The 26,106-nt window shown below is 42.4% G+C and overlaps 1 protein-coding gene across 3 annotated transcripts in view; it reads right to left on the minus strand.

Moving 5' to 3' along the window:
• Positions 1 to 26,106, minus strand: part of PAM (peptidylglycine alpha-amidating monooxygenase) — a 180,220-nt gene that overhangs the window by 98,189 nt on the left and 55,925 nt on the right. The window lies entirely within an intron of this gene.

Below are 26,106 nucleotides of genomic sequence, written 5' to 3' on the forward strand. Positions count from 1 at the left end.
ATATACTACTTCCCATGTAACTGTGGCATGTACATTATAAGAGCCCATTAAAGGGAAATTATAGTCACCAGAACAACTACAGCTTAAAGGACCACTCTAGGCACCCAAACCACTTCAGCTTAATGAAGTGGTCTGGGTGCCTGGTCCAGCTAGGGTTAACCCATTTTTTTTTATAAACATAGCAGTTTCAGAGAAACTGCTATGTTTATTAATGGGTTAAGCCTTCCCCCAAATCCTCTAGTGGCTGTCTCATTGACAGCCGCTAGAGGCGCTTGCGTGATTCTCACTGTGAAAATCACAGTGAGAGCACGCAAGCGTCCATAGGAAAGCATTGTAAATTGTAAATGCTTTCCTATGCGACTGGCTGAATGCGCACGCAGCTCTTGCCGCGCGTGCGCATTCAGCCAACGGGGCGGAACGGAGGAGGATCGGAGGCAGAGATCTCCCAGCCCAGCGCTGGAAAAAGGTAAGTTTTACCCCTTTTCCCCTTTCCAGAGCCGGGCGGGAGGGGGTCCCTGAGGGTGGGGGCACCCTCAGGGCACTATAGTGCCAGGAAAACGAGTATGTTTTCCTGGCACTAGAGTGGTCCTTTAACCCCTTAAGGACCAAACTTCTGGAATAAAAGGGAATCATGACATGTCACACATGTCATGTGTCCTTAAGGGGTTAATGTAGTTGTTCTGGTGAGTATACTATGTCCCTAAAGTCTTTTTAGTGTAAACACTGCCTTTTCAGAGAAAAGGCTTTGTTTACATTACTGCCTAGATATACATCTAGTGGAAGTCACCCACACGGCTGCTGGAGGTGCCTTCTGGGTCAGTGTTGCACAACATGCATGGACACACTCTGCATGATGACACTGAACCTTCCCTATAGAGATGCAGTGATTTAATGCATCTCTATGAGGAGATGCTGATTGGCACAGCGCAGCGTTTTGATATGCGTGTACAATGGCTTCCCCCAATGCTTGCATTGGATTGGCTGAGATCATCAAGTTTGATTATCTCAGTCAATGGGGCAGAGCAGGGGTGGAGCCAGATGAGAAAAAGTAAAATCACCTTTTACATTTTCTTACAGGGGGGCTGGGACCTAAATAGTGTTTTCCCAGCTGTAGTGACAGGAATACATTATTGTATCCCTGTCACTATAGTGTTAAAATAATTGTTAAAAATGTATATAGACTGAGAATAAAACAAAATGTGTACAACAGGAAATTGGCACATGATTCTGGCATAGAATGTCTCACAGCAAATATACGCTGATCTAAAACATTACATTTTTTCAAACAATTTGGAAACTCCCCCCGCTTGAAGTATAGGCAAGCATGTTACTACTCACTTGGCAAATCTCTCTAATTTGTTTTCATTTAATTGGAATGTTACAGGTTGTGTATTAACCAATAATTCTGTAATTTGTCGCTTATTCTGCTCCTTTTCCAACATGCCAGTCAAGTGCACCGGCGCAATGAGCCAAAGTTGCACAAATTCTTTGGAAAAAAATCTTTGAATGGTTACAAATTCACTTTTGGATGTTTAATTTGTGAATGTGGAAACAATCAGGATGCAGAAACAGCCCCAATTCTAGTACATAAACAAAATGCGAATATATATCCTGCGAAAATAAACATATACAACACACACAATCAAACCTGACTGCAGGGAAAAGCCCTTCAAACTAAATGAAAGGAATCTTATGCAATGTCTCTAACAGAAAGGGGGCCAATAACATCCTAATATCATTGAGTCGAGGTTAATGCTTGAAACCAGGTCACCATCTCCATCCATCATTCCTCTTCTGTCCTGCACTCTGCAAAGCCCAGGGCTACCGACTATCGAGATTTGTGACTGTCCATCTCTCCCTGCCACTTTTCTGCTCTCCTCGCCAACTATGGCTCACAGGTCCAATTATCATATCCTTAGATAACCACTTTCTCTCTAGCATAACCCCATTTAACACTCACTGCCATGTAATCCACAGCTCACTCTATACCAATAAATAAGAGGGGGACCTAGTGCCCTCCTCCAGCACCCACTCATGGGTGACAGATGGGGGTAATCAATCTAATAAACGGTGGGGACTTAGTGTGGGAAAGGCTATATGAAAACCATAGAAGCAGGGTTGGACATGCTTTTGTATGTTATAATACATGATGATAGATGAAGATCTTTTTACTAAATTCGGAGCAATATTCACTTTAACAGTAATCGTATCACCATCTAGTAAATAATGCACAATATTAAAAATGCAGAGAAGGGACGCATGTATTTCCATTTGTTTTATTTTTTTTTTCCCACCAGAAGGTAAGGACATTCCAGAAAAGTGTTATAGGACGTGTGGAGCTTGAATCAATATAGTACTCAGGAAGTGTGGGAGATGACTTCTGGACCAAGGGACAATCCTTGCCCCACTCCCAACCTCCAAAAAATAATGGGAAAATCACTTTCTTGCATTTGTTGTACGTTGCATAAAAAAGTTATGTCCAAATACAGCCTTGATGTCCCTTTAAGGGTATACTTTAATTTGTATTAGTCCAATTCTTTTCACAATGATGGATGATTTAATTAAATTGGAAAACAAAGCTGTCTTAACGTTGTCTTAACGCGTTGTCATATTCATTGACTATGATTAGCATACTTTGCCCAAACTGTATTCTTGATCAAAAAAAATAAACAAACAAACTGGATTTGCTTCTGCCACTTTTGGATAAACTTTGGATTAGTTCTGAAACAGTTGATTAAAATAAATGAGGATTACAAATGTATCAATCCTTAAAGGGACACTAAGCACCATAATCACTACTGAATATTGCAGTGGTTATAGTGCCATGTGTACCCAGGTGCTGTCCAATGCTAATTTGTCATACTAGATTTGGACAGTATTCATTGGCTAACAGCACCATCATGCATGTGTTTAGTTTACCAAACGGACAGTCTGGGCTGATAAGCGTTTGACAAGCAGAATAAGAAAGGCGTGTGGAACAGGGAACAGGAGAAGCATTCTGGAGGGTTATTTTCCATTTTTGCGTTGCATCTTGTGTATGTGAGTCATCTGAATAAAACATGACTACTTCGAACCAACAGACTGTAAAAAATATTTGCATTTTAATTCAAGGATATGAAAATGGAAATAATTATTGCTGTTGAATAATTTACATGATAATTTACAGAGATTTCAATGTACAATTCCTTCCCCAGTTCCTGCGTTCCGAAGGTGAAGGGAGTTTTAAACATGCGATATAATGGTGTATACACCAATTCCGATGACAGAACTGCTTCAAGGGGTAAGAGGTTTGAATTACTGCGATAATGACTATATAATAACTAGATACAGACCATTGTGCTGCTATTTCATATACACTATTAATATATTCACTTAAAACACTATATTTACTCACACAGAGTACAGACCTCTCCCCTGCTGTCCTGCAACATGTCACTGCTTGCCTTTCTTCCATCTCTGACTGGATGTCCTCCCGCTTTCTGAAACTCAATCTCTCAAAAACTGAGCTCCTTGTCTTTCCTCCTCCTAATACTGATCCTCCTCTTTCGCTCTCCCTGCAAGTTTGTGGTACCAACATCAGTCCATCCTTGCAAGCGCGCTGTCTTGGCGTCATACTTGACTCTGGTCTCACCTTTGAGCCTCACATCCAGCATGTTGCCAAATCCTGTAGATTCCATCTTAAAAACATAGCCCGCATCCGCCCCTTTCTTGCACCAGATACTACCAAGGAGCTTGTCCATGCTCTAGTAATTTCCCGCATGGATTATTGTAACCCTCTCCTGATTGGTCTTCCCAAAAGCCATACTGCACCCCTACAGTCCGTAATGAATGCTGCTGCTAGACTGATTTTCCTCTCTAGTCGTTTCTCTCACACCTCACCCCTCTGCCAGTCCTTACATTGGCTTCCTGTATGCTATAGGAGTCAATTCAAGGTACTAACTCACACCTATAAAGCACTGAACAACTATAGCCCCTCTTATATCTCCTCACAGATCCATAGGTATGTCCCTTCTCGGTCTTTCCGCTCTGCCCGTGACCACCTCCTGTCCGTTGTCCGCACTCGTACGGCCAACTCGCGCTTGCAGGACTTCTCGCGGGCGGCTCCCTTCCTATGGAATAGCCTGCCTACCGCCATCAGACTCTCCCCTAGTCTTGCATCTTTTAAGAAGTGCCTTAAAACCCATCTCTTTAGGAAAGCTTATGGCCTCCAAGACTAACCAATACCTCACATACCTGTCTCTTGCCCTCTCCTAAAGGGCAGCTCACCTTATTTGATTGCAAATTCCTGTCCTAATGTGTTTTACACCCCACCTCCTATAGAATGTAAGCTCGATCGAGCAGGGTCCTCTTCAACCTACTGTTCCCGTAAGTTTATTTGTAATTGTCTTATTTATAGTTAAATCCCCTCTCATAATATTGTAAAGCGCTACGGAATCTGTTGGCGCTATATAAATTGCAATAATAATAATAATAATAATAATAAAATAGGCTGCGTATTATGAGAAAAGACCGTGATTACATTTGGACAGACAGACATTAGAGTCACTTCCATCTTACACAAAGTACAGCATGATAACACCAAACACAGCTAGTGCTTCTGATGGGAAAGGATTGAATCATTATTTTGTTTTTGATTTTTTGCAGCATATTGCAGCGATAGCCACCAACGCGCCTTGCGTCCTCAATGATTCTCTACGGACAAACGTAATCTGGATTGATAACTTCACAGTAGAAGTAGACTGCAGGGAGATGCTAGGAAAAGGAACATGTCATTTTTTTTACAATTATTTTGATAAAAACAAAAAAACAACATAAGGAGGAGGCAGTATTCTAAACTTAAAAGGAACAATTTAAAAGGAAATACATATACATAGAATATTTGTTTTTTACATTTGTGTATATATGTATATCCCTTTCTTGAAACACTATAGGGTTAGGAATACAAAACTCTATATTGTCCTTCCCCACCTGGGTAATTAACCCCTTAAGGACCAAACTTCCGGAATAAAAGGGAATCATGACATGTCACACATGTCATGTGTCTTTAAGGGGTTAAAGGGACACTGTAGGCACCCAGACCACTTCTGCCCATTGGAGTGGTCTGGGTGCCAACTCCCACTACCCTTAACCCTGCAAGTGTAATTATTGCAGTTTTTTTTAAACTGCAATAATTACCTTGCAGGGTTAAGTCCTCCCCTAGTGGCTGTCTATTAGACAGCCACTAGAGGGAACTTCCTGCTCTATAGCACAGGTTTTCTGTGCTAGAGCGTCGCTGGACGTCCTCACGCTGTGTGAGGACCTCCAGCATCGCTCAATTCCCCATAGGAAAGCATTGAAAATTGCTTTCAATGCTTTCCTATGGGGTGCGCTAATGCGCATGCGCGGCATTGCTGCGCATTAGGTCTCCTCGGCCGGTGGGCGGGATCAGTCTCGCCCACCGGCCGACGTAGGCAGAAGGTGGAGCGGCGGGGGAGGAGCAGGCAGCGACGTGGGACATGTCACTGCCTCAGGTAAGTCCCCTTCAGCAACTGGGGATTGGGGGGTGGGAGGGACAGGAATCCTGCAGTGCCAGGAAAACAGATTGTTTTCCTGGCACTGGAGATTCCCTTTAAAGGGTTAAAAGGCAGTTTTTATATTTACCTGTTTCCAATGCCTGTTTTCCACTCTTGTCACGCCGATGGGGACATTTAATGTGCGGAGACCTTCCTCATAGGAAAGCATTGAATCAATGCTTTACAGTAGAGATTTAAAAGATGGTGGACATACTCATGCAAAATTTAATTGTCTAACGTTGTTTCACAGAGTTAAACTCCATGAAAAGCCAGGAAGCCAAGTCTGGTAGACAGCCACTAGAGGTTGTCTTAATCCTGCAATGTAAACACAGCATTTTCTCTAACTTTTTCTGAGATAAACTGGTCTAGATGTCTATAGCGTCCTGAGTTCCTTTAAAGAAACAATGGCTTTTAATCCATGTAGTTTCTTTTAATTTGGTTGGAATTTTGGAGCTTAACATTTCACTATATTTTTGACTCACCGGTGTTTCATTGATTACAAGACATTTTTTAGGATATAAAATCACCACTAATGTCTATCAACTAACACCTTACATTGAATGCATTACTTACTATATCTATATGAAAGACCACGTAGTCCAATTCAGTCTTCGAGGACAATCAGGTCTTTGATGTGTCTGTCAGAGCTCTCGATACAAATACTGGATGGACTTTCTTAATCCACACATAATCCACTAAAGACAGTTGGGGAAAACATTCTGAAACAGAATCTTCAGAAGATCTATCACATCCAAGCCACACTTGTGATCTGATCTGGGAATGCAGATAAAATATATCAACTCCCCCTTGCTGTATTCCTTTGTTTTCAAGTACAATGAATAAGCCAGGCTTTCTGCTTGAAGCAGAGTTAGCACGGTATTCTGAGATCTAGATAACAGCATCTCATATTTATAATTTCTTTGTTATGCAATAACTTGACTTTAATTGAATAGTGCCTCCTGCAACGTATGCTGATTTTTAGTAAGAATTGCTGAGTGAGTGAAAGAGTATCAATTACGGGTTTATTTATAATATACCCTTTCTCTCTTCGTACTACACAGCTAATAGTGCAGGAAAGCAGGAAAGCTGTCAGTTCGCTCAGGTAAAAAAAAAAAAAAGACTGAATAAGTGAGGTAGTTATCAAAGTGTCACAGGTGCTATTGTATCTTTTGTCAGTTTTGGGCTTTTTTTTTTTTTTTTTTTAAGCACCCTTTATAAATAGGTTTCATTTTTACATTCTAACAACATACATTGCAATTGTCCCAATATAGGAAGGACAGTCCCTATTTTGAGCTCTTTTGTACCCCAATGTCCCAATTTTCTGGAAGCTCCACATTGTCTATGTGTATAACAGAGCTCCACAGCAATACTACTCAAAGTAATGTGTCTTTAAACTTCAGGTGATACTCGAAAAATCAGAATATCGTGCAAAAGTTCATTTATTTCATTAATGCAACGTAAAAGGGGAAACTAATATATGAGATAGACGCATTACATGCAAAGCAAGGTAGTTCAAGCCGTGATTTGTCATAAGTGTGATGATTATAGCTTCCAGCTCATGAAAACCCCAAATTCACAATCTCGGTAAATTAGAATATTGCATGCAATCAATAAAACAAGGAGACCCAACGACGGTGCCATAATCAGGCAACTGATAGGCAAAATATGGGACCTCGCCCGGTGGGACTCACCACCAGACAGAGACGTGGGCAACGGAGGAGGGCGACACAATTAGGAGGGGCCACCTTGCACCTGGGAGACACTAATGCTTTTAGCCACAACGGGACACACAGAGGCCGATGACAGTGGGCGTGCCAGAGAACATCTGGCCGAGGCAGCGCCACCACTCCCTCCGGACCTCTGAAAAGTATAAGCATGCATATGGACTCAGTACTTGGTTTGGGTCCCTTTTGCAGCAATTACTGCCTCAATGCGGTGTGGCATGGAAGCTATCAGCCTGTGGCCCTGCTGAGGGGGTTATGGAAGACCAGGATGCTTCAATAGCGGCCTTCAGCTCTTCTGCATTGTTCGGTGTCATGTCTCTCATCTTTCTCTTGGCAATGCCCCATAGATTCTCGAGTTTGCTGGCCAATCAAGCACAGTAATCCCATGGTCATTGAACCAGGCTTTGTGCTTTTGGCAGTGTGGAAAATTAAGTCAGCATCCCCATAAAGTTCGTCTGCGGACGGAAACATGAAGTGCTCCAAAATCTCCTGGTAGACGGCTGCGTTGACCCTGGACTTAATGAAACACAGTGGGACCAACACCAGCAGATGACATGGCTCCCCAAATCAACACAGACTGTGGAAACTTCACACTGGACTTCAAGCATCTTGCAGTGTGTGCCTCTCCATTCTTCCTCCAGACTCTGGGTCCTTGGTTTCCAAATGAGATGCAAAAAAACAAGAAAACACTGAGCAACAGACCAGGTCTGTTTTTCTTTAGCCCAGGTAAGACGCTTCTCACATTGTTTGTTGTTCAGGAGCTGCTTGACAAGAGGAATACAACATCTGAAGCCCATGTCCACAATCCGTCTTGATGCACTGACTCCAGCCTCAGTCCACTCCTTGTGAAAGTCCCCAACACATTTGAATGGCCTTTTCCTGACAATCCTCTCCAGGCTGCGGTCACCCCTGCTGCTTGCGCACCTTTTTCTTCCACACTTTTCCCTTCCACATAACTTTCTATTAATGTGCTTTGATACAGCACTTTGGGAACATCCAACTTCCTTCGCAATTACCTTTTGAGACTTTCCCTCCTTATGGAGGGTGTCAATGATGGTTTTCTGCACAACTGTCAGGTCAGCAGTCTTCCCCATGATTGTGATTCCTACTGAACCAGACTGAGAGACCATTTAAAGGCTCAGAAACCCTTTGCAGGTGTTATGGCTTACTTAGCTGATTAGAGTGGGACACTGTGAGCCTAGAATATTGCACCTTTTCACAATATTCTAATTTACTGAGATTGGGGATTTGGGGTTTTCATGAGCTGTAAGCCATAATCATCGCACTTATGACAAATCACGTCCTGAACTATCTTGCTTTGCATGTAATGCGTCTATCTCGTATATTAGTTTCCCCTTTTACGTTGCATTTCTGAAATAAACTTTTGAACGATGATCTAATTTTTCGAGTATCACCTGTATAATAAATGTGTTTAGAAATCAGTCCTCGTACATAAGGTGCATTGTTCTTGTTCTAAATTACATTTTTATTAGTAACAATTTAATTTAGAACAAGAACTAAAAATGCTATGGAATTATAAATATTTTTTTCTGCCATTAAGTGTACTCTATCTCCTGTTTCACAGTTGCTTGCATTTTTTTCTACAGGGCAATTCTGTTGTACATGTTACATATTTCCCTGCAACTCAATAAGTACAGGTAGTCCTCACTTATCGACTTACCCGTTTACCAACTGCTCAGACATATGACCAGCTCTCTAGCGTGGGGGCTCCCCCAAATCTAAATCTAGGGAATTTACCCAAATATAGATGTAAGAGATTCTCTGCGCTAGTGAGCTGGTCTATGTTCGGTGGAATTCCCCGAACATAGACCTGAGGTCTAGCACATGGGAGACTTGGTTGTCTCACTGTTGTGAGGCATCCTCGCTGACCAATTTGTTTTCCAACCTAGTTGTAGGAACGGAACTAGTCAGTAAGCAGTGACTGTAGTACTATTCGCTGCAGTTACTATCTAGTAACTTTAAAATTATATGCAAGTATATTTTTGAAAGGAAGGAATAGACATGGGGTTCCTAGGATATTATACAAATATAGGGATGAATGGGTAAACAAGTTATTACATTTGCAAACATAGAATACATGCATTCATAGATCAGGTTCTTGAACATGGCCTTAAAGATTTTTGGTACATTCTTGGTCCCTATTTAAAAGTAACAATTACTATTTTACTAAATGTATATGCCCCTTTTTCATACCTCTTAACATTTTGAATGGACTATAACCAATATAATTTTATTCATGTAAATGGGGGTGTGGTCAGGGGCAGAGCTGATCTGATACATTTTTGATTACTTACGAATAACAGTTTTTCCAACTAAAATGTAATTTAGAACAATGTATCTTAGTTACATAGTTACATAGCTGAAAAGAGACTTGCGTCCATCAAGTTCAGCCTTGCTCACATATGGCTTTGCTGTTGATCCAAAAGAAGGCAAAAATCCCAGTCTGAAGCGCTTCCAATTTTGCAACAAACTAGGAAAAAATTCCTTCTTGACCCAAAATTAGCAGTCAGATGTCTCCTTGGATCAAGCAGTTATTATCCCATTAATTAGAAATTATATCCCTGTATGTTATGTTTTTGCAAGTATTCATCCAATTGCAGTTTAAACATCCGTATAGACTCTGACAAAACCATCTCTTCAGGCAAAAAATTCCATATCCTTATTGCTCTTACTGTAAAAAAACCTTTTCTTTGCCTTAGATGAAATCTCCTTTCTTCAAGCCTAAATGTGTGACCTCGTGTCCTATGTATAGCCCTGTTTATGAATAGATTTCCAGGTAATGGTTTGTACTGGCCGCGAATATATTTGTATAATGTTGTCATATCTCCTTCTCAGGAGCCGTTTTTCCAAACTAAAGAGATTTACATTTTTTAACCTTTCTTCATAACTAAAATGCTCCATTCCTTTTATCAATTTTGTAGCTCTTCTCTGCACTTTTTCTAGTGCCATAATAGCCTTCTTTAAAACAGGTGCCCAAAATTGCACAGCATATACAAGGTGTGGTCTTACCAGCGATTTATATGCTATTGCTAGTCCCCCCGACTTACCCGTTATCTTATTAACACAGTGATTTCTAAACACATTTATTGTAGTTTAAACACACACTACTGGGAGTATTATTAATATACACTTAGACACACCAACAATACGGAGCTTCTAGAAAAAAAAACAGAGGGATTTGGGTCAAAAACATGTCCTTCCTGAATAGGGACACTTGGAAGGTTATAGTATTTGCAATACTAAATAAACATGATTACAAAACAATGAAAATAAGATGCTTATGCTACGTTATATAATTATTTATTTATAAAATATTTTACCATGAAGGTAAATAATTATCTACATAAATGTCTGTGATGTCTTTGCAGACCTGTCCGTGGTCACACAACCTCAGTGTTTATTGCTCTAAATCTAAGAAACTATGGGCATTCTACCTACAGATGCATGCAGCCATATCGTATGTAGGAATCTGTATATCCATCTGTGAGGTAGTATATGTCTTTGTTGATATGAACATTTGGGTATATGTATAAGTCTATGTACGTGTGGTGGTATGTTTGAATCTTGGTGGAGGAGTATATGTATTTTAATTGGTATCTGTGTTTGTGTGAATGTATGTGTCCACATTTTCATATCTTTACACAATTTAGGAGTGCCCCTTTCAAGTTTGGGCTCTGGATCCATCCTGGACACCCCCTAAAATTAACATATATTTTCTTTAGCTTTTTGAATCAGTCAAGACCAGCTTTAGTAACAGGGCTCATGTATATATGTATTGATTAACTGGAATTATGATTATAATTAAATTCCAGTAAGTTTTAGCTGGGACGCATAACTGATTCAGTTAAATTGCAACATATACTGAAAGATACTTGTTACACCTGAAAAGGTTTTGATGAGATGTAATAAATATACCTTACGTCACGTGCCTTGTACGTGACAGACACCGCACTAATAAATTCACTTTATTGTATGCAGGTTCATATTTTTAATGATAATAAAAAATGGCTGCTTGTCTCCCTCTCTGATAAAGTCATAAACATAAATAAATGAAATGAAAGAAAAAGGGGAAAAAAAAGGCTGAGATTCTCTCCCCCCCCCCCGGTCCAGGAGTCACGATGACTTGTATTGTTGTCACTGTACAATTGAATTGTGATGTCTGTCTAGATTCTAAAGCTGTGCAGAATGACTTATTGCTTCCATCGCTCTTTGAAAAAATATAAAAATAAAAAAACTCATAATTTCATTAACAGAACAATGAGTCAGAGAGGAAATCTATCTATCTACCATACCAACATCAGAAAAGAGATCAATCGAAACCTGAGGATTCAACAACACTCCAGATCCGAAAACTTAGACAACGCACCCAGAATAAACAGATAATAAATGCTTGCAGCAATATGGAACGTCTATATGGTATAAAAGGTTTTTCAACATCCCTGGTTTGTGTCTTCTTTTATTTAAGAATTAGACCATTTTAAAAGTTTTACATTTCAGAATTCAAATTCCACTGTCTGTGCAATCCATTTCAGACTGACAGCATTCCATTGTCTGCAAAGTAAACAAGTGCAATTGCCAACAAAGTGAGCTCGCAATCTGCAAGACATCAACTTGCAAAAAAAAAAATGGAAATTCAGTGGTGCTCAAAATTCACTCATCACTCGCTATATTTTTTTTTCTCATATTTGTTCCCATTATGGATTATTTACCAAAGTGTGAATATTAGGAATTAAAAAAAAAAGTAAAATGTTGAATTTAAAGTAAACTTCGAATTTTGATGCCAAAATATCTTAACGGGTAATATTGTCCAAGTCAGCTAAGCTTTAAATTTGACTATTTTGGTCTTAAATTTGAAATCCACCTTGAATCCACCTGACAATTCTCACGGTTGTGAATAACTCTGTTTATCGTATACAAAGTATCTTAACGTTTACCATAAACAAAAGGTCTTTTAAAAAGAGCCTACTTGGTCTTATGGTTAAAGGGTATCTGTCATGCCACTTTGAGCTCTGCAGGAATGAAACCTTCTCCCTAATCTGTCTGTACATTGCACGAGTGAAATGGCTACTCAATGTGTAGTTCTTGCAATAAAGTGCCATTAAAATCACATTTACCCCCCTCCGGTCAGACAGATTATCACCATAGACTCTTTGCCAATGTCGGTCTGCAAGAGAACATGCCTCCAGGCTTGGCTTAAATTAGAGAGTCTGTGCAAGGCGCTGGGAAGCATTTTTAGGGGAAGCACTACAAAGGCGCACTGATGGTGGCATTGAGCAGGTAGTAAGTGTGGCGAAAAGACGAACGATATGCATAGAAGGGGAGTAAAAAAAAACCCAAGCATTTAGACATTTTGGAAAGAACTAAACAGGAGTAGCTTAATGGGACACTATAGTCACCAAAACAACTTTAGCTTCATAAAGCCATTTTTGTGTATAGATCATGCCTCTGAAGTTTCACTTCAATTTACTGCCATTTAGAAGTTAACTCACTCTGTTAATGTAGCCCTAGCCACAACTCCTCTGTCTGTGATGGATACAGCCTACATAGAAAAAAAAATGGTTTCATTTTCAATCAGATGTAACTTTAAAAGTTTTTTTATTTTTTTATTTATCTCCTGCTCTGTAAATTGAACTTTAATTACATACAGGAGGCTATTGCAGGGCAAGCTATTAACATAGCAGGGGATAAGACATTCTAAATTACACAGAATTTGCAATAAAGGAAGTCTAAACATTAGATGACTCTTTACAGGAAGTGTTTAGGACGGCTACGTAAATTACATGCAGGGAGGTGTTGCTAGGGCTGCATAAACAATGTGATTTAACCCCTTAAGGACCGCTGACGGTTCAGGACCGTCAGCGGTAAAACGTGCGTTTGGACCGCTGACGGTCCTGAACCGTCATAACGGTTTTGGGCAACTTACCTGATCGCCGTCGGTCCCACGGCGGCGATCAGTGCTCCTCCCGGTCCAGGGGGACTGCCTGTCTGCCCGGGCAGTCCCCCCTCGGCAGATCAGGACCCCACGGCCATGTGATCACTCGATCACATGACCGCAATAGGGGTCTTTGTATCTGCCTGCAGGGGGACTGTCTGTGCTGACAGGCAATCTCCCTGCAAGTAAAAAATCATAAAATAAAGTGTAAAAAAAAAGAAATCGGTGTAAAAAAAAAAATATGTGTATATATATATGATATATATACATGTATTATATCTATATATACCTATATATATAATATATGTATATATATATAATATATATAATGTCACACTAAGTGTATTTTTATATTTATATATACGTATATAATTATAAAAATACACTTATATTTAAATTACACACGAATATATACAATATATAATAACTATATATATGGTATATATATATATATTATTATAAAATACAAATAATATGTTGATAAAAATAAATAACACAAAATAAAAATAATTTTTAATAATTAAAAAAAAATTATATATATATATTCAATTTTATTCTAACAGTATTTTGATATTGATATATATATATTTATATCAAAATACACTTAGAATGTAATGATATATATATCTATGTATAAATAAATAAATAAAAATAATACGAAATATACATATGTCCACATACAAAATTACATTAATAATTTCATAAATATACACGTAGATGTCAAATATATAAATATGTATATATATTAAAATTCTACGTGCATATTTATGTAATATTTTTACCTAATTAAGTAATTTTAATGATTGCAATTTGAGGGACCTGCCTGCCAACCCAGGCCAAAAGTCCAGATAATTTAATTTGCTAGCACTGTGCTTAACCCTGTAACTTTCTATGACACCCTAAATCCTGTACATGGGGGTACTGTTTTACTCGGGAGACTTCGCTGAACACAAATATTAGTGTTTCAAAACAGTAAAACATATCACAGCGATGATATTGTCAGTGAAAGTGAAGTTTTTTGCATTTTTCACACACAAACAGCTCTTTCACTGAGGATATTATTGCTGTGATATATTTTACTGTTCTGATACACTAATATTTGTGTTCAGCGAAGTCTCCTGAGTATAACAGTACCCCACATGTAGAGGTTTTATAGTGTTTGTGAAAGTTACAGGGTCAAATATAAGGCTTGATTTTACTTTTTTTTTTTTTATTGAAATTTGTCAGATTGGTTAGGTTGCCTTTGAGAGCGTATGGTAGCCAAGGAATGAGAATTAGCCCCATGATGGCATACCATTTGCAAAAGAAGACAACCCAAGGTATTGCAAATGGGGTATGTTCAGCCTTTTTTAGTAGCCACTTAGTCACAAACACCGGCCAAAGTTAGCGTTTTTTGCATTTTTAACACACAAACAAATATAAATGCTAACTTTGGCCAGTGTTTGTGACTAGGTGGCTACTAAAAAAGACTGGACATACCCCATTTTAAATACCCTGGGTTGTCTACTTTAAAAAAGATGTACATGTTAGGTGTGTTTCGGGGATTTATGACAGATAACGGTGTAACAATGTCACTATTGATACATTTAAAATATATATATATTGAAACAGCAATTTCCTACTTGTATTTATAGGCCTATAACTTGCAAAAAAAAAGCAATAAAGCATGTAAACACTGGGTGTTTTTAAACTCGGGACAAAATTTTGAATCTATTTAGCAGTTTTTTTCATTAGCTTTTGTAGATAAGTAAAATATTTTTCAAGTAAAAGTCCAAAAACATGTTTTTTTTTTATTTTTCACCATATTTTATTATTTTTTTTAAATACAATATATGACATAATATAAATACTGGTATGTAAAGAAAGCCCTTCTTGTCGTGAAAAAAACAATATATAACTTGTATGGGAACCGTAAATGAGAGAGCGGAAAATTACAGCTAAAAACAAACACCACAAAAGTGTTAAAACTGCTCTGGTCCTTAACGTACAAACCTCGCAAAAACAGGCCGGTCCTGAAGGGGTTAACTCCTAAATGGCAGAGAACTGAGAAGTGAGACTGCAGGGGCATGATCTATACACCAAAACTGTTTCATTAAGCTAAAGTTGTTTTGGTGACTATAGTGTCCCTTTAAGTGAAAATATGCATTGCAGGTTCACATTAAGCTTAAAGTTGGCAAAACATAACAAATTGCAGATCTCCACTGTCAACCTTTGTAAGTTCCCACAGTCGTCACTAGCATTGGCTGTGAGAAAAAAGCTACTTCTCTTGCTTTACCAGAGTTAGTCTATGGATTTTATTAAAGACACAGAGGCTTCTATTATGCATTCTCTTTCTTTATTATACTCCCAGCAGCAAGAAAAGGGAAGTATGAGAGAATCATAGAAAAAAGAAAACCATAACAATAGCCTGGTAACAGTAGCACCAATCAGCATACAGTATAATCCATATAGGTGTAGTGTTCCTTGACTCCTCCTCTTTCTTGCTGCTCCCTCAGACAAGTTAAGTACCTCATCTTGCTACTCCTGAATTTTTATACATTTATTTGTATTTAATTTCTACACATTAATTGGTTATTCACTAGATTGTGTGTAATACTTATATTGTGATATCATTATTGTTTGCTCCTGTGGTGTATCCCCTTCTGGTGTCAGGAGAGTGCTTCTTGCCTGCTTCAGGGAGTGATTCCTCCCTGCCCTCACATATTGTTTCCCTGTTAGGTGTCTGGGGCTTTTACTCTACCTTCTGGTGCTTGGCTTGCACCTCCGGTTTATGTCCGCGGTCTTTCCGCGGTTTTGCGGGCGGCCGCGCATGCGCGGTCCCTGAAATTAATTTTCCCCTTTCAGTCCGGTCGCGCATGCGCAGTTGGTAGCGCGGCGGCCATCTTTTTGGTTTTATGTCGCCGGGAGTGTAACTTACACTCGCGGCGGCCATTTTAACGCGATTTCGGCGGGAATCTGCTGGGTTTTAGCTCCTACCGGCTTCTCCTACCCGCCAAGCACTCTCCTAAGACCCAGACTGGGATGTTATTACAGGTTATTGGCTGTCCTATCTCTACCAAACTGTAAGTGTGGTGTGGAGGATTAATCTATCCTGACACCCTTCTTTTGTGCTGTTTTTTCCTCAAGCTAGTTTCCTTTACAGGCTATTTATATTGGCTAGGTACCAAGTGTATAGAGGATTTTACTGGGCCCAATATTTTCCACTATTTGAACTAGGGTATATATATTCCCTGTAAGGATTTATCTGCTATGCAGGATCAGAGTGACAGACCCTCAGGGTCTATGTGCCCCACATCAGGCGTTTCCCCCTCTAACAAGGGAGGTTTAAGTGACGCAAGCCTCATGGCATCCGAGGAGTTTCAATCCCTCCTGGACGCTACCATGGCACAATCCATTAACAGAGCTTTAACCTCTGCGATGGGGGTAATGTCGTCCTCTATCACTCAGTCTATAACAGAGGCACTGATACAGACACAGACTAGTGGAATGCAGAACATACGCAACCCGATACCCACTAACGTGGCACAACCGGGACGTAAGGCGTTGGCAAAGAGCAGACATGTGACCTCCCCTCCAGAACTGCAGGCTCAGCCTGAATTGAATGACACGCCTCAGGCTGTCAAAGATGGCGCGATACCACCGCGCACTAGAGCCCCTGGCCGGGCAAAATCGGCCAGAACTTGGAAACGGGCACGTGCCCATGGGGATTCGTCCGATTCGGACCGGAGTGTGGAGGAGGAGTATGAGGACTCCTATATGGATCACTACAGCGCGGAACTTCAGATTCCGGGTCTGACATCCAAACAGGCGTTGCTACCCAAAAGAGTACGGCTCAGGGCACTGCGCCTCCTGACTCTGGCGAGGGCGACCATTTGCGGGACCCACTGGGTAACCCGTTATTTGACCCAGATGATCTCCGTCACCCTCGCTCGGCAGCATGGGAGCCGCCTACTCACATTGCGAAGTATCTCGCACTTCGGGTGCAAAAGCCTTTATCCAAGGAGGGGCGTAATAAGTTACGGGCAGAATGCCCACGTCCCATCCTCCCAGACTCGGTGGAAAAGACACCGGACATGGACTCTCAGTTGGTCCAATTCTTGAACAAGTCTGGTTGGAAACCAAGGAAGGGATTAGATTTTTCCCTCAGAAATTGTCAAGACAAATTCCTTGATACTTTGGGACCCATAACTAAACTATACGAGCTAGTGGAGTCCGCCCAATCGGGCGAAAGCGAATTTGATTTTGAAGTAGCGATAGGCTGGTTGCAGAGATTAGTCTGCATGGTGGGTAACGCCAATGCGGCTATGGCTACCGAACACCGAAAGGCGATTCTCCTAAAAATCAAGCCCAAACTGACCAGCATGGCGACCAACGAGCCGGGCCCAGCGGCTAAAGGCTTATTATTTGGCGAATCCTTTAATAAGGATCTGGGGCTGTACGTTAAGACGTTCACGGCGATTGATAAGGCTCAGACATCTCTTAAGAGAGTATTTACACCACGGGTTTTTGGAGGGGACGGCAGAGGAAGGAGCCGTCTACCCGGCCGTGGATTTCGAGGCTCAACCAGAGCCGGCAGAGGCTCCTTTAATAACCAGAGACCAGTACCAGAGAGGCACTATACCCCTTTCTTCCCATCTCGGGGACGGCCCTGGAGTTCCCGTGGACCACGGGGGTCTGTTTCAAGCAGACGACCTTATGGTGAGTACCGAATATCTCAGTTTTTCCCATGTAAAAGTGGGGGGCGGACTGGCATGGTTTCAGCATGCTTGCAAGATTTTAACCGCAGATGTTTGGGTTTTAAATACGATAGAAGGGTACATGTTGGAGTTAACCTCCCACCCGGTTCAGACACAGTTCCCTCGAGAACTAAATATGGCCAGCCAACACCAGATGATGATCTCTACAGAGATCGCAGAATTAGCGTCCAAGAACGCTATTCAACAAATCCCATGGGACACAGAAGGTTTCGTGAGCAACTTGTTTCTGGTCCCCAAGAAAGGAGGCGGGGTACGTCCAGTAATAAATCTCCGGCCTCTAAATGCGTATGTCCAGTACCACCATTTCAAAATGGAGGGTATTCATTGCCTTCGGGACCTCCTCATACCATCAGATTGGATGGTCAAAATAGATTTACGGGACGCTTATCTGACAATCCCGATCGCAGAAGCGCACCGAAACTTACTACAGTTTCAGTGGCAGAGAACGAAGTGGAGGTTTGTATGTCTGCCGTTCGGCCTATCCTCCGCTCCATGGTGCTTCACAAAAGTGCTAAAACCAGTGATTGCCTTCCTGCGCACACGAGGGGTCAGATTAATAATTTATCTAGACGACATCCTTCTTCTATCCCAATCTCAATCCCAACTTCGCATTCACCTATCCTGGACGATCCACCTTATCCAAAACTTAGGATTCTTGGTGAATTGGGAAAAATCAATTCTACAACCCTCCAGGCAGATGGAATTTCTGGGTTTCCAAGTCGACTCTGTTCAACAGAGGTTGTGTCTACCCAAAGACAAAATGATTTCGATCAAGAAGGAGATCAGACGGCTTATGCACCGTACAACTATTTCCCTCCGACAACTTGCGAGGATCATAGGGCTCTTGGCATCGTCCATACAGGCGATCTTTCCAGGACCGCTACACTATCGTGCCCTACAATGACTCAAAGCCTCATATCTACGCTCTGGTCACTCATACAAAACCTGCGTCACACTGGACGAAGACTCCAGGGAGGAACTAGACTGGTGGCTAGCACACATGGAGGCATGGAACGGACAGGCGATATTTGGATCGACGCCGGACCTGGTCATAGAGTCGGACGCCAGCTTACACGGCTGGGGCGCGCATTGCGGGTCAGTTTCCACCGGTGGCAGATGGTCGAACGAAGAGTCTCTGTTACACATCAACTGCCTAGAGCTACTAGCAGCGTCTTTTGCCATTCGCAGTATGACCCCCAAAGGCATTTCATGCTCAATCTTAATCAAGATGGACAACGTCTCAGCGGTACCTTATATCAACCATCTAGGGGGTACAAAATCGAAGGTTCTCGCTTTGATGGCTCGAGATTTTTGGCACTATTGCCTGAAACACAGCATTTCGGTAATAGCAGAATACATTCCGGGGCAGGACAATACAATGGCGGACTGGAACTCCCGATACCTTCGGGACGCAGGGGACTGGCATCTCCATCCAAAGATTTTCCAGCGCCTCTCGTGGCTCTGGGGACCTTTCAGTATAGACCTCTTTGCGTCTCGACTGAACACCCAGCTTCCTCGGTTCTTCAGTTGGAGACCGGATCCAGATGCTCTGGCAACAGATGCATTCCTGCAGGACTGGACCAAGGACAGGAACTACGCGTTCCCCCCGTTCAACCTCATTTCTCGGACCCTGGCGGTCCTTCGATATTCCAAGGGGACGCTAGCACTGATAACCCCGTTATGGAGGTCACAACCTTGGTTTCCTCAATTATTGGAAATGTCGATAGATTTCCCACAACTGTTGCCGGACATTCCCTACCTCTTAACCAACCCAGAGGGAATGAGTCACGAACTGGCCAACCAAGGCCTACTGCAACTGATGACATGGCTCATTTCAGGAGATCATGGAATCTCGAGGAGGTTTCGCAGACGACACTCAGTCTCTTGGCAGAGTCATGGGCACCAGGTACCAGACGTGCCTACGGATCGGCTTGGAGAAAATGGTCTGATTGGTGCATGGGACAGTCAATGGATCCCATATCAGCTTCTACAGAAGCAGTCCTACAATTTCTGACTCTACTCTTTGAGGAAGGGAAAGCCTTTCGTACTATAAATCTGTACAGATCAGCTATATCTGCGAGACATATGGGGTTGGATGGCACCCCAATAGGTAAGCATGCCCTTATCTGTCGTTTACTCAAAGGCATCCGTCTTACTCGACCTCTTCAAACTCGATATTCTTCCTTTTGGGATGTCAATGTGATGTTGCGATTGATCGAATCGTGGCCAATGAACCAGGAACTTTCACTGAAACAATTGTCGGCCAAACTGTTGATGCTGTTTTGTTTACTTTCATGTAAACGAGTCGCTGATGTCAGGGCGCTAGACTGGCATGCACGTGTTTTTACCCCAAACGGAGTATCCTTCAATATTTCACGTAGAATGAAATCCTCGACTAAGGAAGTTTTCTACCCATCATTGCCGGACAACCCAAATTTGTGCCCGGTGTTATGTCTGAAGGAATATGAGCATCGCACGGCTTCACTCCGTCCAGGACAAATCCATCCACTGTTCATCTCATTCAAAAGACCTCACCTACCAGTATCTACTGCTACTTTAGCTTGTTGGATCAAGTGGTTGCTGTCAATGGCAGGCATAGACACCTCGATTTTTTCCGCACATTCCGTTCGCGGAGCTATGGCCTCTAAAGCGTCCATGTTGGGTTGTAAATTGGAAGATATACTACGGGCAGCCGACTGGTCGAATGAGTCTACATTTCGTAATTTCTATTTACGCCCAGTGCAACACATTTCGAATACAGTGGTTGCTCAGCTTTGAAATAGCATAATAGGAGCCTCCGTGTCTTTAATAAAATTAACAGATTTTACTATTAACATGACGTAAAGTCATGATTTTATTAATGACACTGAGGCGAGTATTATTCCCACCCGCCATACCCAGGGTGGTGAGTAGGTTACAACCCAGAACATGAAGCATTTAGGATGCCTTAATACGGTAGGTACAAGATCATTCATGACACAGGTGAGTGAGTAGTCTATGAATATGACTTATGTGATGCATTTTTCGATCTAGCAATATGGCTGAAAAATTGATATAGTTACATCGTTTGATTAACATGGTTTACGAGTTGTTGATTGCGGAATAACAGTCACGAGATTTAGATATTACCATATTTCTCCTCTCTTTTAGCTTGAATACAACTGGAGAGTTCACGGTTGAAACGGTTCTAGATTGAAGTTCCAGTTATGGTTTTTTGTTCGTGGATTCGTATTTATGGTTGGAATACTTGAATTTTGCACTAATGGTCTTCAGGATCTACGCAGAAAGAGGAGGAGTCAAGGAACACTACACCTATATGGATTATACTGTATGCTGATTGGTGCTACTGTTACCAGGCTATTGTTATGGTTTTCTTTTTTCTATGATTCTCTCATACTTCCCTTTTCTTGCTACTGGGAGTATAATAAAGAAAGAGAATGCATAATACTCGCCTCCGTGTCATTAATAAAATCATGACTTTACGTCATGTTAATAGTAAAATCTGTTAATTATACTGCTGTCTCAGGCTGTATGCTTGCTGTCCTGTTCCCTAAACCCTAGAATGCCAATTGAATTCTATGCAACAGGACCTCTGGGCACCCTGTTTGTGGACACCACATACACTGCTTGAGCAGACATCTTTCTTCTCCTCTTTTAAACTCTGGTGAGGGCTTGAGTCACAAGGATCATGGATGGAGGATTGGGAAATAGCTTCAAACAGCCTACTTAATAAACGAAACAAAAAAAACATGTACCTATGTAACAAATGTAACTGTGCTAGGAAATGTTATGTTGAGTATTATGAGAACAAGTAAATGTGAGAAAGGCTGAACTTAATGGACACATGTCTCTTTCAGCTACGTAACTATGTACTTATTTTGGTTTGTCATATTTTTAATGCATCATTTATATAATGCTTTAAAATTGGGTTAGTTATTTAATATTGAATATATATATATAACCATTTAATGTGTATACACAAAATACCAGAGATGCTGTCTGGGTAACGGAGAATGTATGCAGGTTTGGAAGGGAAAATGCCGATGGTTATATCAAATTCTGATGGAAACATCAGGTAATTTAAGATTACACAAGACCTTTCTTGTGATCTCTTGAGGAAGGAATATGAACCATCAGATGGATAGGAATTCAGATATGCTTCATGGCAGAACTTAAAAAAAAAAAGCAGGCTGTTCTGAAAAAATTTAAATAAAAAAAGAAATTCAACGTAAAATCAAAGAAAAATGTATTCGTGCACTCTTGTGAAAGCAGGAAGCAAGCGACAAGACTGAAAATGTGACACAACAATGCGAAACACAACATATTAACCTCGTTTTAGGCTCAGCATTCTCTGTGCAAACAATGCTCCATACAATTTGTTTCATACATATTAAAGCACTCATTTCTTATGTCAAATAATGCATATCATAATTACATTACATCCGTCATAGTCCATGATTCTGCACAGGAAAGCTACGAGCCAGAATAGCACGCATTAGATTAGAATATAATATAAAGGGTAAACACGCAGCAGAGGTCTGAAAAGATCAGCTGATTATTTATGTACTGACATTACTAAAATCACTATCTGCTTACTGCAATTAATGACTCTGGATGTTGTAGATCTTTAGGATAGAACGTTATATCCAGTCATTACAAACTACTGCTTCCCACTTGCGTTTTAGATGGATGTAGCGGCACCCCGGTGTAGTAGGGGTTTACGCCGCTGAGAAGGTGTCCTTTCCCCCAAGCACGAAGTTAGCTAAAGCATAACAGGTTCCCCATAATTACGACATCCAAGTACTAGTCATCCCCTCCAAGCACGAGACGAGACTCTGTGTTGAGGGTCAAAGTAGGAATACTGTTTATTCGGTAACTCGGGCTTTTATGCCGTACAACAACTCCTCCCCGTATCCGGAGGAGATAATACATTTACAGTGGGAGTCACTCCCACTGTACCGAGCAGAATATTATACGATTATTACAAGTTTTAATAACACACAAAATATGCAACGAAAATACAATGTGCTACGTGTATTAGGGAACGGAGATCTAAGGGAACAACATACGTGAAAATCCCCTAGATCGGTCGAGCCGTTCGCCAGATACACGTTTGCACCAATTACGCAGGAACTATACAATATAAACGAAAACTCTCTTTTGGATCCGGTGTCTCTATTTCGGTACTTTGGATCCGTTGACTAGCATGGACGTACGTTGTCGGTAAGGGCGGCATTCGTCGTGTGGAAAGTTCGGTCATTAGTCCATGCGGTCAAAATGGCCGCGACCCATTGTTCTCTCCACGTGGCGCTGTATACCGTACGGATCCACAAGTACCCGAAATCCACAATAATCCATATGCAACGGCAATTCTCCGAGATGGTATCTGTTACTCCCAAAAGGGGTCTGTCACACGGCTCCCTCCTAGTGGTACACTCCGGCAGACCTGGATTGATCCTTTCGGATTAACTTAGGGATGACCGGAATTCACTTGTCCGGAGAATTGTCCAGTTGTCGAGACAACCCATCGGCGTTGCCATTTAGCTTACCGGGTCGATAGCTGATGGTGAAATTGTATGTTTGCAGGGCCAAGCTCCATCTTAGCAATCGGCCATTGTCCCCTGCGACCCGGTTAAGCCATACCAATGGATTGTGGTCGGTTACCAAAGAGAATTCTTGTCCATACAAATACGGTGTTAGTTTTTTCAATGCCCATACCAGGGCCAGGCACTCTTTCTCTACGGCCGCATAGCTCACTTCCCTCGGTAACAACTTTCGGCTGAGGTATGCGACCGGATGCTCTTTTCCATCTTCCCCGATCTGGCTCAGCACAGCCCCCAGTCCATACATGGAAGCGTCTGTATGTACAAGGAAACGTTTGTTAGGTACTGGGGCAGCCAAGACAGGAGCATTAACAAGAGCATGTTTGAGGGATTGGAATGCGGCTTCGCAAGCGGGAGACCACAGGACCTGTCTGGGTAAATTCTTTTTGGTCAGGTCAGTCAAGGGCTTGGCTATCGTACTGTAGTCAGGGACGAAGCGCCTATAATATCCGGCGGTCCCTAAGAAGGCCAATACCTGGGTCTTGGTATTCGGTGTGGGCCAGTTCGCTACTGCTTCCACCTTGGCAGGCTCCGGTCTCTGGTTTCCACACCCTACCCGGTGTCCCAGGTATTGGACCTCGGCCATTCCTAAATGGCACTTCTCGGGCTTTAGTGTCAGGCCCGCGGCCCGAATCTTATCTAGTACTACCCCTACGTGGACTAAATGTTCTTCCCAAGACTCACTGTAGATCGCAATGTCATCCAGGTATGCACACGCAAACTCCTGGAAGCCATCGAGGAGCCGATCCACCATTCGCTGGAACGTAGCCGGGGCATTTTTCATCCCGAATGGCATGACCTTAAATTGGTATAAGCCAAACGGGGTGACAAAGGCCGACTTGGGGACGGCATCCTCGGCCAGGGGTATCTGCCAATAACCCTTGCAGAGGTCTATGGTAGAGAGATAGTTACCCCTGGCTATGCGATCTAGTAATTCGTCTACCCGGGGCATAGGGTAAGCGTCAGTGGTAGTCTTTTCATTTAGTCGCCTGTAGTCGACGCAGAACCGAGTGGTTCCGTCTTTCTTGGGAACTAGGACTACGGGAGAGGCCCAGGGACTGTCTGATGGCTCAATGACCCCCAGCTGGGTCATTTCCCGTATTTCCTTCAGCATCCCGTCCCGGACGGCTTCCGGAATACGGTAAGGGGGTTGTCGGAGGGGGGCCTGCCCTGGGGTTTCTACCTTGTGTATGGCCAGGGTGGTGTATCCTGGCTCCTGGGAGAAGGTACTCTGTTTCTCCCATAGGAGCTGTCTAGCTTGCTCTAGCTCCGTAGGGTTCAGTCGTTCTCCCAGCTTCACTAGGCTAACTGGGTCGGGGTGAGTCTCCCTTTCCAGTAGGTCCGGTAGGGGTAAATTTTCGGGGTCATCAGTAGCTGGGGCACAAACAGCGTTAACATCTTCCTGTCGCTCTTGGTATTCCTTCAACATGTTCACATGAAAGGATCGTTGGATCCTTTCATCTGCACAGCTGGCAATAAGGTAGGTGGTATCACAGAGTTGGGCTAAAACCTTGTAAGGACCCTGCCACGCAGCTTGCAGTTTGTTGTCCTTGACCGGTTTTAGCACCAATACCTTCTGCCCTATGTGAAATAGTCGTTGCCGGGCACCCCTATCGTACCAGCGTTTGTCGCCCCTGGGCCGCCTGGAGATTCTCCCTTACCAACAGGGAGAGTTGCTCCATGCGGTCCCGGAGCTCCAGGACATATGGCACAATAGGTGTCCCTGCTTGTTCGGTTTCCCCTTCCCAGTGGTCCCGAATGAGATCGAGGGGTCCTCGTACCCTCCTCCCATACAACAACTCAAAGGGGGAAAAACCCGTAGATTCTTGGGGGACCTCCCTATACGCAAATAACAGGTGGGGTAAGAATCTTTCCCAGTCTCTGCAACCGTCCGTAAAGGTCCTCAACATTTGTTTGAGTGTCCCATTAAAGCGCTCACAGAGACCGTTAGTTTGGGGATGGTACGGGGAACTGAGCAGGGGTTTAATGTGGCACACTTTCCATAACTGCTGTGTGAGGACGGCCGTGAACTGGGTTCCTTGGTCGGATAGGATTTCTTTAGGGAACCCCACTCGAGTGAATATCTTAACCAAGGCATCGGCGACCGTCTCAGCTTCAATATTCGGCAGGGGTACTGCCTCGGGGTATCGGGTCCCATAGTCCACCACGGTAAGAATGTACTTCTTACCGGACGGGCTATGTCGCGCTAGGGGGCCTACAATGTCGACGGCGACCCTATAGAAAGGTTCCCCAATGATCGGCATCGACATTAATTTAGCCTTTGGGCGATCTCCCCTCTTACCCACCCGTTGGCAAGTGTCACAGGTTCTGCAATAGTGTCGCACGTCCCGGTTAAACCCTGGCCAGAAGAAATTCTGGGTAATCCTATGGCCCGTGCGACGCACTCCTAAATGGCCAGCTAAGGGTATATCGTGAGCGATCCTCATGATTTCTTGCCTGTATTTTTTCGGTAGCACTAGTTGCTTCTGCGGAACGGGGTTTTTACCTGCTGCGGGC

This window comes from Pelobates fuscus, chromosome 5, assembly GCF_036172605.1.
Source record: "Pelobates fuscus isolate aPelFus1 chromosome 5, aPelFus1.pri, whole genome shotgun sequence".
Taxonomy (NCBI): domain Eukaryota; kingdom Metazoa; phylum Chordata; class Amphibia; order Anura; family Pelobatidae; genus Pelobates; species Pelobates fuscus.